This window comes from Chiloscyllium punctatum, chromosome 47 (assembly GCF_047496795.1).
Source record: "Chiloscyllium punctatum isolate Juve2018m chromosome 47, sChiPun1.3, whole genome shotgun sequence".
Lineage (NCBI taxonomy): Eukaryota > Metazoa > Chordata > Chondrichthyes > Orectolobiformes > Hemiscylliidae > Chiloscyllium > Chiloscyllium punctatum.
In genome coordinates, this window is record NC_092785.1 from 23,361,526 (window position 1) to 23,377,259 (window position 15,734).

At 41.9% G+C, this 15,734-nt stretch overlaps 1 pseudogene; it reads left to right on the plus strand.

The window, feature by feature from the left end:
• The window catches only part of LOC140468663 (NACHT, LRR and PYD domains-containing protein 1-like), a 63,330-nt pseudogene that overhangs the window by 35,498 nt on the left and 12,098 nt on the right, over positions 1–15,734 (plus strand).

A 15,734-nucleotide genomic window follows, 5' to 3' on the forward strand; every position in this document is an offset into this window, starting at 1 on the left:
ATCACTTCCTTGAAGTTCATTCTATGTGTGAACCATCCTATGTGTTTTTTAAAAATCAATTGCCTCACATTTCGTCTTTTAAATCTCTCTCTCCTCTCACCTTCAAAATATGCCCCCTGGTTTTGAAATCCCTCATTAAAGGGAATTTCCTTTTGGATATCTCCTCCAAAAACATTGTTTATGAAGTTCAATTTTTAAATGACTCAAAATTGTCGAGGATTAAAACCGCTTCATTTATACAGATGACTGGGGGATAATTCATACCAAACGCATATGCAAGCGCGCACATTCACTCATATACAGATACAAGGAAGCAGAAAGACAAAAGTAAGTTTTAAAAATTTGAATGTCTTTAATCAATCCAACATCTTGTTTTTGAATGTGAATTTGAGTCCAGTAATTTAATGTCCACTGAATGTTTGGAGTTAGCTCGAAGCAGCTCTGCTGGTGGATTACAGTTGAAGGTGCACCATTAAAATTTTTCAATGTGGGGTATTCATTTACTTTGCAGGTGATATACATAAAACATTTGAGAAATGGTTAATGTATAATTTTACTAACACTGTTACAAAGTGTCTTCTATACACAAACATACAGACAGAATTAAAAATTATGGTGTTACGGAGGGATGGGGGAAAAACCTGGGCGATAGTACATTAGCCCCTCTCCACTGAGTCCTCTGAGAATATGTTTTTACTGGCCAGGACTTGCTGTTCTTCCATTGCTCTTCTTCAGGTTCACTTCTGATTCACAAATTACAAAGCTGAAAATTTCTGGCTGTAACAGCTGTTCCTTTTTTTTGAGGAATTTTAAATGTTGGAGGTGATTTCCTTGAATTCTAGCAGTTTTATATTACTGTTTTGTATGCTGTTGCATTGTTTTGGAACTTTGGAGAGAGAAAAATCAAACAACAGCACTTTAAGAAGGGAGAAGAACAGACAAAGGTAGCACATGATGAGATCAGTGCAGGAAAGAGGGAGAAAAAGAAACCCACATTGCTCAGTAACAATTACTGCCTTTGCTGTTGAATTCATGTATTGCTGAACATCGGAGTGTGTCTAGGAAAATTTAAAAAAACAATGAACTTCAAAATTGATCTTGGAGGAATCTGTTGGGAGCAGTCACAGCACAAAAGCAGATAAGTGGATTTTAAGCGCAGCCTTAAAATAAGTCTGCAGTAGTGAGTAGGGTGAGTTCTTTCTTGATTCAATGTTTTATTGAGCTATGTCTGTTGATTAAAATATGAGCCATAAGTATTCATTTAACCTGGAGCAGTGTTTTGTAGAGAAATAAGACTGCTATTTTCTGGATCTGTCGATTGAAAGAAGCAAAAATGGACCTTAGTAGAGTGATACGCTCTTGTTGGATGTGGGGGTTTAGGGAGAGTTTACGGGTTACTGACGATTATATCTGCAATAAATGCTGTTGGTTCCGAATCTTAGCAGATTGAATGGATTGATTGGAGAGGCAGTTAGAGGCAATGAGGAATTTACAAGAGCAAGGGGGTGTGTTAGATGGCAGGTATAGGAAGGGGGGAATGTCTCAGATACAGTCACATAGATGGGATAACCCCAGGAAAGGTAGGAGAGGTAGGCACGTAGTGAGGGAGACTTCTGTGGCTATCCCTATTTCAAACAAGTATGCTGTTTTCAAAAATGGAAGGGGTGATGGATTCTCAGGGGGATGTCACGCAAGCAGCCAAGTTTCTGGGATTGAGACTGGCTTGAATGCCATGGGGGAGGGTACATCAGTTTTCAAGAGATCCATTGTGTTAGTGGAATCTCTTGTCGGAGGTACAGCCAGGCGTTTCTGTGGCCAGCAGTGAAAAATTAGAATGGTGTGTTGCCATCCGGGTGCTAGGATCAAGAATGTCTTCGAGAGAGTGCAGAATGTTTTCAAGGGGGAGAGGACCCAGTGGGAGGTCATCGCACACATGGGAACCAACGACATAGGAAAATAAATGGTTGAGATTCTGAAGGGACATTAGAGTTAGGCAAGAAGTTAAAAAGGAGGTCCTCAAGAGTAGTAATATCTGGATTACTACCGGTGCTATGAGCTAGTTGGGGTAGGAATAGGAGGATCGAGCAGATTAATGCGTGGCTGAGGAGCTGGTGTATGGGAGAAGCATTCACATTTTTGGATCATTGGAATCTCTCTTGGGGTAGAGGTGACCTATAAAAGAAGGACGGATTGCACCTAACTTAGAAGGGGACTAATATACTGGCAGGGAGATTTGCTACAGCTGCTCTGGAGGATTCAAACTAGTAAAGGGGAGGGGGAGCCCTGGGAGATAGTGAGGAAAGAGATTAATCTGAGACTGGTACAATTGAAAAAAGAAGCGAACCAAACAGTCAGGGCAGGCAGAACAAGGTAGGACTGATAAATTAAACTGCATTTATTTCAATGCAAGAGGCCTAAAAGGGAAGGCAGATGAACTCTGGGCATGGTTGGGAAAATGGGACTGGGATATCATAGCAATTACAGAAACATGGCTCAGGGATGGACAGGACTGGCAGCTTGATGTTACAGGATACAAACGCTACAGGAAGGGTATCAAGAGAGGAGGGGGGCTGGTTTATTTGATAAAGGATAGCATGACAACTGTACTGAGGGAGGATATTCCCGGAAATACATCCAAGGACGTTATTTGGGTGGAACTAAGAAATAAGAAAGGGATGATCACCTTGTTGGATTGTATTATTGACCCCTGAAAAGTCAGGGGGAAATTGAGAAGCAAATTTATAAGGAGATCTTAGTTATCTGTAAGAAGAAAAAATAGGGTGGTTATGGAGGGGATTTTAACTCCCCAAACTTAGACTGGGACTGCCATAGAGTTAAGGGTTCAGATGGAAAGGAATATGTTAAGTGTGTACAAGAAAATTTTCTGATTTGCCTACTAGAAAATGTGCAATACTTGACCTACTCTTGGGAAATCAGGCAAGGCAAGTGACTGAGGTGTCAGTGGGGGAGCACTTTGGGGCCAGCGATTTATAATTTTATTAGTTTTAAGATAATGATTGAAAAGGATAGACCAGATCTAAAGTTGAAGTTCTAAATTGGAGGAAGATCGATTTTGACAGTAATAGGCAAGAACTTTTGAAAGCTGATTCGGGGGCAGATGTTCACAGGTAAAGGGACGGCTGGAAAATGGGAATCCTTCAGAAATGAGATAACGAGAGTCCAGAGAAACTATTCCGGTTAGGGTGAAGGGAAAGGCTGGTAGGTATATGGAATGCTGGATGACTGAAGAAATTGAGGGTTTGTTTAAGAAAAAGAAGAAAGCATATGTCAGGTATAGACAGAACAGATCGAGTGAATTCTTAAGAGAATAAAGGCAGTAGGAGTATACTTGAGAGAAACCAGGAGGGCAAAAAGGGGACATGAGATACTTTGGCAAATAGAGATAAGGAGAAGCCAAAGGGTTTTTACAAATTCATTAAGGATAAAAGTGTAATGAGGGAGAGAATAGGGTCCGTCAACGATCAGTAAGGCAGCATGTCTGTGGAGCCGCAGGAAATGCGTAGTTTACACTAGTGTTACTGTGGAAAAAGGACATGAAAGATATAGAATGTAGGAAAATCAATGGTGACATCTTGAAAAATGCCTATATTACATAGGAAGAAGTGCTGGATGTTTTGAAATGCATAAAAAATGGATAAATCCCAGGACCTGATCAGGTATACCCTAAACACTGGGAAGCTAGAGAAGTGATTGTTGGGCCTTTTACTGAGATCTTTGTATCATCAGTAGTCACAGATGAGGTGCCGGAAGACTGGAGTTTGGCTAACGTGGTGCCACTCTTAAGGGTCGTAAGGACAAGTCGGGGAACTATAGACCAGTGAGCCTGACGTCAGTGGTGGGCAAGTTGTGAGAGGGATTCCTGAGGGACAGGATGTGCAAGTATTTAGAAAGGAAAGGACTGATTAGGGATAGTCAACATGGCTTTATGTGTAGAAAACTATGTCTCACAAACTTGATTGAGTGTTTTGAAGAAGTAGCAAAGACGATTGAGGGCAGAGCAGTAGATGTGATCTATATGGACTTCAGGAAGGCATTCGACAAGGTTCCCCATGGGAGACTGGTGAGCAAGGTTAGATCTCCATGGAATACAGGGAGAACTAGCCATTTGGATACAGAACTGGCTTAACGGTAGAAGACAGGGGGTGGTGGTAGAGGGATTTTCAGACTGGAAGCCTTTGACCAGTGGAGTGCCACAAGGATCGGTGCTGGGTCCATTACTTTTGGTCATTTATATAAATGATTTGGATGTGAGCATAAGAGATATAGTCAGTAAGTTTGCAGATGACGCCAAAATTAGAGGAGGACAGTGAAGAAGGTTACTTCAGATTACAACAGGATCTGGACCAGATGGGCCAATGGGCTGAGAAGTGGCAGATGGAGTTTAATTTAGATAAATGTGAGGTGCTGCATTTTGGAAAAGCAGATCTTAGCAGAACTTACACACTTAATGGTAAGGTCCTAGGGATTGTTACTGAACAAAGATCTTGGAGTGCAGCTTCATAGCTCCTTTGAAAGTGGAGTTGCAGGTAGATGGGATAGTGAAGAAGGCATTTGGTATGGTTTCCTTTATTGGTCAGAGTGTGGAGTACAGGAGTTGGGAGGTCATGTTACGGCTGTACAGGACATCGGTTAGGCCACTATTGGAATATTGTGTGCAATTCTGGTCTCCTTCCTATCGGAAAGATGTTGTGAAACTTGAAAAGGGAAAAGATATACAAGGATGTTGCCAGGGTTGGAGGATTTGAGCTATAGGGAGAGGTTGAATAGGCTAGAATATCTCTAGAGTGTCGGAGGCTGAGGGGTGACCTTATAGAGGTTTATAAAATCATGAGGGGCATGGAGAGGATAAATAGACGGTCTTTTCCCTGGGGTCAGGGAGTCCAGAACTCGGGAGCATAGGTTTAGGGTGAGAGGAGAAAGACATAAAAGAGACCTAAGGGGCAAGTTTTTCATGCAGAGGGTGATACGTGTATGGAATGAGCTGCCAGCGGAAGTGGTGGAGGCTGGTACAATTGCAACATTTAAGAGGCATTTGGATGGGTATATGAGTAGGAAGGGTTTGGATGGATGTGGGCCGGGTGCCTGGCAGGTGGGACTAGATTGGGTTAGGATACCTGGTCGGCATGGACGAGTTGGACCGAACGGTCTGTTTCTATGCTGTACATTTCTATGACTCTGACTTATTGATTAAAAGCAACACCTTACAACAAATGTGGTGCAAAATAAGCTGACTTTCCTAAAGCTTCTACTATTTTCTATGCAGGGTGACATACTATCTACCCTTCAAGAGGTCTGAAGACTTCTGGCAGTGTCATTCACTCCCACAAGTGTGCAGCTGCCCAGGAGTCAATCATACATTTGTTGGCAGATAGGTGGATTTTGTCATTCACAACTGGTCACAACTCTACAAATCAATCGGCTAATTGTTGCAGGCCAAATCTAATTTTGTGTACACCCTATGGGGCCAACCTGTCTGCAGCCAATTGTCCTCACTGTGCAGAGCAGCAATGTCAACGCCACTTGACTTGCTGTTTAGTGCTGCAATCCTTTCCACAATTTTTGGTGTGACACCTTCCTTTTTATTTCAGTCCACCATCAAAATTACAGATAAAGCCAAAGATGATGCTTTATACGAACACAAAACTAAAACAATACCCTATTTTTCAGCCTCCTGATGAAAACATAGTCCATATTAATGCATTTTTCACTCTGTGTTTAGGCTACATAATGCTAAACTGGGAGATTCTGGAGTGAGATTACTGTGTGCCGGTCTGAAGAGTCCAGACTGTAAAATAGAGAGACTGGGGTAAGTACCAGAGTGAATGACTGTTTACAATAACTGGATGTCTGACATTGTTTGTTATCCATATCATCAGGAATAGTGTTGGCTAGAATGTTATATTATGGGTATCTGTAATGGTATTAATATCAGACAGTGGTAGTGAAAATGGACATGGGCAGAATGCAAAAAAAAAAGACATTGCATTTATTAGTGGTTACAGGAATACTTGTCAGACATCTAATGCTGTAATATGGTAATGTGTGAAATTACAGTTTCAGACAAGGGAAAGGTGAATTGAATTGTCTTATGAATTTTTTATCTATAAGAGATGACTGATTTAATTATCAATTGTGAAGACAGTTAACAGGCTGAATCTTGTGGCTCAGTGTCAAATTTATCATGTTTCATACAGGGTTTCTGCCCCTCAAGGTTTTGTTTTCTGGTGCTATCATCCCAATCTTGTGTTGTTAACTACCTAGCCTGACCTTATAGAGGCCCTCCTATCTGTTGCTAGCCTAATTTCACCACCAGCCACTACCTACGTATCCTAGAATGGATCGGCATCCTGGTGCATCTTTAAATTGTATTCTCACAAAATTCTCGCACAGTCCAAAAATGTGCAGGTTAGGTGAATTGGCTATGCTAAATTGCCCATAGTGTTAGGTGCAGGGTATATGTAGGGGAATGGGTGTGGGTGGGTGCGCTTTGGCGGGTCGGTGTGGACTTGTTGGGCCGAAGGGCCTGTTTCCACGCTGTAAGTAATCTAATCTAATCTAATCTAATCTAAAATCTAATCACACCCAGACAAGCGGTGTCAGTCCTGAACTGCCCTTCGCGGATCTGGCATTTGTCCCAGTCAAGGCAGGTAATGATAATTTGCCACCCTGCTTCACAGGCAACTGGAGGTCCTGCTGAATAGGGTTATGCAGAAGAGGGTCCTTCTCTTCTGCCAGCTGGATCAGTGTGGTATCAGCTGTCTGGAGGAATGCACTGCAGATGGAAGGACAATGCCTGACTTTCTCTGATCCACCACAGAACATGACACAATGCCTTTTCTGCTACCTCATAACCTGTCTCTACTACTGTCTGCACCTTGCACCCACTACTTCATGCACCATCTTCCCTCACTTGCTTTTACTCACCCAATCTCCCACATCATTAACCCTCTATGACCTATATGCTGCCGATTCAGAAGACCTCACCACATTTTCATCATTATCACTGGCTACCCGCTTTCATTTCCCTTAATAAGAACAAAGAAAATTTACAGCCCAGGAACAGGCCTTTCGGCCCTCCAAGCCTGAGCCGATTCAAATGTACTATCTAAACCTGTCGGTCAATTCCCAAACATTTGTATCCCTCTGCTCCCCACCTACTCATACATCTGTGCAGGCGCATCTTAAATGAATCTACCGTGCCTGCCTCTACTGCCTCTGCTGGCAACGCGTTTCAAACGCCCACCACCCTCTGTGTGAAGTACTTGCCACGTGTATCCCCCTTAAACCTTCCACTTCTCACCTTGAATGCATGACGTCTTGCTGTTGAATCCTTCACCCTGGGAAAAAGCTTGTCTCTTTCCACCCTGTCTATACCCTTCATGATTTTGTAAACCTTAATCAGGTTTCACCACCTTTCCCCCCCCCCCCCCCCCCCCCCCCAGCTCCTTTTTTTTATTTCTAGTGAAAATAAACCTGACCTACTCAACCTTTCTTCATAGCTAGCACCTTCCATACCAGGCAGCCTCTTCGTGAGCCTTCTCTGCACCCTCTCCAAAGAGTCCACATTCTTCTGGTAATGTGGCAACCAGAAGTGTACACAGTATTCTAAATGCAGCCAAACCAATGTCTTGCACAATTTTAACATGACTTGCTAGCTCTTATACTCAATACTCTGTCCGATGAAGACAAGCATCCTCTATGCCTTATTGGACACTCTAGCCACCTGTGCAGTAACCTTCAGGGTACAATGGACCTGCCTTCCCAGATCTCTCTGCCCATCAACTTTTCCCAAGGCTTTTCCATTCATTGTATAATTCACTCTAGAATTAGACTTGCCTAAATGCATCACCTCACATTTTTCTGGATTGAACTCCATCTGCCACTTTTCTACCTAATTCTCCAGTCTATCTAATTCCTCCTGTATTCTCTGACAGTCCCTTTATGCTTTCTGCTACTCAACCAATCTTTTGTATCATCTGAAAACTTGCAGATCATACCAACAGTGCCCTCTTCTAGATCATTTATGTATATTACAAACAACAGTGGTCCCAATACTGACCCCTGCAGAACAGCACTGGTCACCTTTCTCTATTTTGAGAAACTCCCTTCAACTACTACTCTCTGTCTCCTGCTGCTCAACCAGTTTTTTATCCACCCAGCTAGAACACCATGTGACTTCACTTTCTCCATTAGTCGACAATGGGGAACCTTGCCAAACGCCTTACTAAAGTCCATGTATATGACATCAACAGCCTTTCCTTCATCTAACAACTTAGTCACTACCTCGAAGAACTCTATTAAGTGGTAAGGCATGATCTTCCCCGCACAAAACCATGTTGCCCATCACTGATAAGCTCATTCTTTTCTAAATATAAATAGATCCTATCTCTCAGTACTCTTTCCCACCACCGACATCAGGCTGTAGTTACCCGGAATATCCCTACTACCCTTGTACAGGGGGACAACATGAGCAACCTTACAATTCTTTGGCACCTCACCTGTATTTAAGGATGCCACAAAGATATATATGTCAGGGCCCCAGCTATTTCCTCTCTCACCTCCCTCAGCAACCTGGGATAGATCCCATCCGGTCCTGGTGATTTGTCCAACTTAATAGCCTAGCCTACCCAACACATCTTCCTACTTATGCCAACGTGATCCAGACTAATCAAACTTCTATCTCTAATCTCAAGATTCATCATGTTCCTCTCCTCAGTGAACACTGATGCAAAGTAATCATTCAGAATCTCACCCATTTTCTCAGGTTCAGCACACAGCCTTCCTTCATTTTTGTTTTAGTGGACCAATCCTTTCTCTAGTTACCTGCTTGCTTCTTATATAAGAATAAAATGCTTTGGGATTCTCCTTAATTCTGCTTGCTAAAGCTATTGACCCCTTTTAGTCCACTTGATTCCCTGTTTAAGACTTGTCCTACTCTTCCGATATTCCTCCAGGGCCCATTCTGTTCGTAGCTGCCTAGACCTTATGTACATTTTCCTTTTCCTCTTGGCTAATTGTACAGTTTCTCTTGTCATCGACAGTTCATGAATCTTGCCCTTCCTATCCTTCGCCTTCACTGGGACATGCCTATCCTGCATGTTAACCTATCTTTGAAAGCCTCCCACATATCAAATGTGGACTTCCCTTCAAATAGCTGTGCCCAATCCACATTTCCCAGCTCCTGCCTAATTTTGATATAATTGGCCTTGGCCAAGTTTAGTACTCTTCCCTTAGTACCACTGTCTTCTTTATCTAAGAGTATTAAAAAAACTTACAGAATTGTGGTCACTGTTTCCAAAGAAATCCCCCACTGCAACTTCTACCACCAGTCCTAGCTCATTCCCCAGTACCAGGTCCAATATGGCCCCTTCTCTCGTCGGACTTTGACATACTGCTCTAGAAAACTCCTGGACGCTTCGTACAAATTCTACTCCATCCAGACCTCTGAAGCTAAGTGTATCCCAGTCCATTTTGGGAAAATTAAAATCTCCCATCACCATTACCCGATTGCCTCTACATCTATTCTTAATCTGTTTACCGATTTGTTTTTCTACCTCGCGCTCACTGTTGGGAGGTCTGTAATTAGCCCCAACAAAGTAACTACACCCTTCTTATTTCTCAGCTCCACCTAAAATGCCTCACGACCTAAGACCGCCATAGTGTCCTCCTTTAACATATTGTCCCTGACCAGCAATGCAACTCCACCCCCTCTTTTACTTTCTTCCCTCCCTGACCTGTCTGAAGCATCTATATCCTGGAACATTTAGTTGCCAATCATCATGCCCTTCCTTCAACCAAGTCTCTGTGATGGCAATAATGTCATATTCCCAAGCATCAATCCAAGCCCTAAGTTCATCTGCCTGGACTTAATACTTCCAGCATGATCATGGTCCTTATCTTCAACACCAATTCCAACACCAACTCCATTCCTGCTCCACTGATTCTTTCCATTATCCTTCCTCGCAACTCAAGACAAGAACGTGAGGATGCAGAGATTGTGTTTTGCAGCAGTATCCTTTTGTCATTTAGTCACTCCTGCATTTCCATTTTGTTCTTTCATTTCCTGTGTTTCCCCTTCCCTTCCTTTTGTCACCAAACCCTTTCGATTGTTGCTTTTTCCAGTTCTGATGAAAGCAGATGGCAATTGGACATCAGTTTTACAGGATCAATGCAACTTTTCTTCCAAATTAATTTTTTTGGACATCACACTGTGCAGTATTACTGTCATCAAGAGTGCTGTGTATGTATCCTCATTAGTGCAGTGCTGCCTCACAGTGCTAGGGACCAGGGTTCAATTCCAATTTCTGGTGACTGTCTGTCTTTGTTGACTTTGCACATTCTCCCCGTGTCTGCGTGGGTTTCTCCCGGGTGCTCCGGTTTCCTCCCAGACCAAAAGATGTGCTGGTCAGGTGAATTGGCCATGGTAAATTGTCCATAGTGTTAGGCGAATTAGTCAGAGGGAAATGGATCTGGGTGGGCAACTCTTCAGAGGGTCAGTGTGGACTTGTTGGGCTGAAGGGCCTGTTTCCACACTGTAGGGAAAATAATCTAATCATTTTACTCTGGCTCGTTCCTAGACTGACCGGTAACGGTCTCACAGATTCGTGTGCCGAGGATCTTGCCTCTGCTCTAAGTATAAACCAGTCGTTGACGCATTTGGACCTGACATCAAACTCCTTCACAGACCGATCTGCCCCTTTCCTTTACTGCCTTATACAGACCTGCAAGAGTCTAAAGGCGATTCAGTGAGTATATATGTTAATTTTTCATATAATAAATACAAATAGGATTCATTAAAATTTAAGCTCAATACGTTCCTACAAGTATTATTGAAATATGGACTCCAGTGAAATGAAAAGGAAAAATGTGTTTATTTAAGAGTAGAGTTTTGATATTCTAAACAAAAACAGAAGTTGCTGGAAAAGCTGAGCAAGTCTGGCAGCATCTAAGGAGAAATCAGTGTTAACGTTTTGGGTCTGGTGATTCTTCCTCAGAGCTTAGATATTCTAAATATTATTTTTAAAATGCTGTCAAAAATTATTTTTAAAACAATATTAAAATTTGGAACACTGATTTGAAGCTGCACAAATTTTTGAGGGAAGATGATCAAAGTGTCATCAGAAATAATAAGCCGATTCCTTAAGGCGTGCAAAGTATTTTAAATTGAGGCAATTACACAAGATGAAGTTTTCAAGCTTAATTATTTGCATTGATCACAGTTCAGTAAAAATAATAAAGCCTTCTGTTTTAAAGATTCCAAATCACTATTTAACCAGCACATTGATAGATGCTTGCACAAAGCGGACAGCGTCCGATAAAATTTGCAGTGATAGACAACAGGATTTTCTAACAGTCCACTCCAGCTTGAGTCCAGTCGGGAGTTGGGGGCTCCTAGAAATTCCTTTGAAATATGACAATAGTTGCGCCAGCAGTAGATTTGCAGCCTGTTGAATGGTGAATAAAGTGGAAACTGCCCCTTCCCTACAATCAAGAGAACGACGATATTTCAACAATGTAATGACAGGGAATAAAATTTCTTCCTTGTATAAAGTTGAGTGGAATGGATTTTATAGCAACAGTTAATATGGTTATGATGTTACGCATACAAATAGTATGAAGATTAAAATAATGCATGGTTTTAAGGTGCAAGGAATTGCCACTTCATCTTTTAATTCAGTGAAAATTGTGTCATTCTTATAAAGTCTTAGATTTAGGAACATTCCAAAACTTGGCAGGGTCAATCCCCTCTGGTTCTGGAGATCGAATTTGATTATCGAGGAATGATAGCCATGTGACCGGAAAGAGAGTTGAATTATTTTTTGTGTTCTTGTCTGTGTGTACTGAAGGTGGTTTTGGTTTATCTTCTTTACTTTCGTGTTGGAATTAGGCCAAGCTGTCTCCACCAGAATCTATGTCCATGAGGTTCTACTTTTAAATTAAACTGAAAAGTTCTGGAGGATTAAAACAAAAAGCTTGATTTGTACAAGAAGGCCATTGGGGTATAGATCACAACAAATGCAGACACATGGCCCTCCACCCCACAGTGTCGCTAAACCCCTCAACACGCACATACACACCCTAGGAAAATTATGAATTGCTTTTAAAATTAAGATATTGGCATTAGTGTGAATTAGAGTCCAGTAATTCAATGTCCAGTGAATGTTTGCAATTTGTTAATAGTAGCTCTGGGGGATTACTGTTGAAGGTGCAGCAATAAAATTATTTGATGTAGGGTATGAGTTTACTTTGCAGGTGATGTAAAGGATTCTTACCAGAAATTAATCTTTTGAGAAACTATGAACAGTTGTTGTATAACTTTACTAATTAAAACTCTAATATTGTCATAAAGCACCCCATATACATACGGACAGGCACAAAAAAAGAAATTGTTATGGATGGATTGGGAAAAAAAACAGAAAAATAGACAATACCCCCTCTCCATTGAGATGATGTTTCACTTGCCAGAAATTGCTTTTCTTCAGTTGCTCTTCCCTAGGTACACTTCCTTACAGGAGGCATTGAGTAACTGATTCACAAATTGTAAAATCTGCCTTTTTTGTTAAAAGCTACACCTTAAAACAAATGGTGATGAAAAATATACTGGCTTTTTTCAAGATTCCAGTACTTTCCACTGCAGCAAAAGCCACCACCTCCCTTTCAAGAGGTCTGAAAACTTCTGGCAGTGTTGTTCACACCCACAAGTCAATCACATGCTTGTTGACAGACAGGTAGCCTTTGTCATTCGCAGCTAGCCATATCTCCACAAATCAATCAGTTGCTTGTTACCAGGCAAATCTGATTTTGTACACACCCTGTGGGGTCAACCTGTCTGCAGCCAATCATCCCTAAACACAGCAGCAGTGTAAATGCCACTTCTAAAGAGTGTTGTTAACTTGCTGTTCGTGCTACCATCTCTCTCTCTCTCTCTCTCTCTCTCTCTCTCTCTCTCTCTCTCTCTCTCTCTCTCTCTCTCTCTCTTTCTCTCCTCTGTAGACTGAGTGAAAACAATCTGGGAGATTCCAATGTGACATCACTGTGTGAGGGTCTGAAGAATCCCGACTGTAAAATAGAGACACTGGAGTAAGTACCACAATGACACCCTGTGTTTACAATACCCGGAAATCTGGCATTGTTTATTATCCATGTCATCAGGAATAATGTTGTCTAAAATGTTATATTATGGGTATCTGTCATAGTGGTAGTGAAAATTTACATGGGGCAGCATACAATAACAAAAATAAAATCTCATTTTGTTAGTTGTTATAGAAATACCTAATAGAGATCTAATGCTGTAATATGTTATTGCATCCATATCAAATTGCATTTGCAGACAAGGGAAAGATGAATTCAAATTATTTTATGGCCTTTGTCTATTAGAGCTGACTTTCTAAGTTTTGATTAATGGTCAGCTGTGAAGAGACTAACAGGCCGAATCATTTTAACTTTTTTTGGCTCAGTGCCAATTTTATCATGCGTCGTACAGGGTTTGTGTCTCTGAGATCTTGAATTTTCTTGTGCTATCATCCCAATCTTTCCTCAATAACTACCTTGCCTACCCCTGCAGTGGTCTGATTACACCACCCACCACTGTCTGCATATTTTAGAATGGGCTGGCATCCCTGGTGCATCTTTAAAAGGTAATTGCATGCCCAGACAAGCAGTGTCTGTACAGAACTGCCCTTCAAAGATCCTGCCATCTGTCCCTGAAAAGGCAGATTAGGTGAATTCGACAATTGCAGGTCACGCTGAATGGGACTGTGCAGAGAAAAGCCCTTCTCTTCTGTCAGAACTGACCAGAAGTCGCAACACCAGACCTTGCTAGCCTGGTCTGGGGTTCCACCTCAATCAGTGTGGTCTCCGCCATCTTGAGGAATAGTCCGCATTGTAGGAGGAAGGGAACTTACTTTCTCTGATCCACCACCGTAAATTGCGTAATCTACTCTGCTACCTTAGACTCACTCTGCCTCTACTACTGCATGCACCTTGCACCCATTCTAATACTCACTGTTGCATGCACCATCTTCCTTCACTCACTGTTACTCTCCCAATGTCCCTACATCATTAACCCTGCATGGCCCTGCTGCCTACTCAAAATACCTCACCACATTTTTCTCACAACTGCTCGCTGTAACAGCTATGCCACCCAGTTTTGTTTCCCTTAGTCTGTAAATTTAGGAGAAATCACCCACAATAATGCAGAAAGAATGAAGACATGGGGTGGGCTGTCCAACATTCAGCTGTCTGCCCCGTATGTGGAGAGGATTCTGACTGTGACCACTCCAAGTGGCTGACTGACTGTACCCAAGTTCCTGGAGTAGTATTGGAAGCTGCCCTTGACCCTCCTTTGACTGTGTACTGTTGACATAAATTTCCTTGTTTTCCTTCTGCTCAAAGTGACAGGGCAATAAGCAGTACTGTAAATCTGGTATCTTTAGCGAAAGGGACAAAGTGCAAAAAAGCCAAGCAAACCAGAGATGCTGTAAGCATCCCAATAGCGTGTAGTCACTTTGAGCCTCAGTAGTCAGGTTCAATCCATCAGCTTAGTGCCTGTCACTGAATATGAAGTGACTTTGCAGCAGCATTAATTATTAAGTGCACAAGCAGATTGTAAATGGATGACAGTTGTCATGGAATACACTTGGAATATTGCGTACAGTTCTGATCACCACACTAGCAGAAGGACATGGATGCTTTGGAGAGAGTACTGAAAACGTTTGCCAGGATGTTGCCTGGCATTAGCGATGAAGAAAGGTTGGAAAGACTTGAGTTTGGAAGGGCAAAGTGTATCGTCACAGGCTTGGAGATGGAAGGGCCTATTCCTGTGTTGCATTGTTCTTTATTCTTAACTACCTTTTTAAAACCAAACCAGCGTTGGCTGAAGCAGGACGTCCTCTGTCCACACTGAATGGACAGCACTTCCTCTGTCTGCTGGCTGTTAATCGTGCAGCCCTGACAGTCTTGCATTCATGATTGCCCTACCCATGTGACCAGACTTCCTGATTCCTGTCCTGTTACCAGGATTTCATAGCTTCCAGTTATATCATGGTCCTTATCTTCAACACCAGCAGGAACTTCATTCCTGCTGGTGTTGAAGATAAGGACCATGATATAACTTCATTCCTGCTCCACGGATTTAACCCATTATCCTTCCTTGTAATTCAGAGCAAGAAAGTGAGGATGCAGATAAACTGTTGTGCATTGTTACCCTCTTGTCATTTAAACACTCCTGCAGTTTATTTTGCTGCAAGGTTTGTGAAAGTTTATTTTGTTCTTTCATTCACTCTGGTTTCCCCATCCCTTTCTTTGTCACTAAACCTTTTCATTTGCTGCTTTTTCCTTGTTGTGATGAAAGTAGATGGTAGTCAGACATGAATTATCCAGGAGCAATCCAATTTTTCGTGTCAGTTAAATCTTGAGGACTTCACATTGTACATTATTATTGACATCGAGAACATTGTGGATTTACCCTCATTTTACTCTCGCTTATCCCCAGAATGCACCATAACGGTCTCTCAGATTCTTATGCCGAGGATCTTTCATCCACTCGGAGTATAAACCAGTCATTGATTTATTTGGATCTGTCAGAAAACTCCTTCACAGACCAATCTGTTCCCTTTTTCCAACGCCTCATACGGACCTGCAGGAGGTTACGTGAGTATTTGTGAATTTTCTATATGATAAATAAAGTATGAACAGGATTCATTAAATTTAAA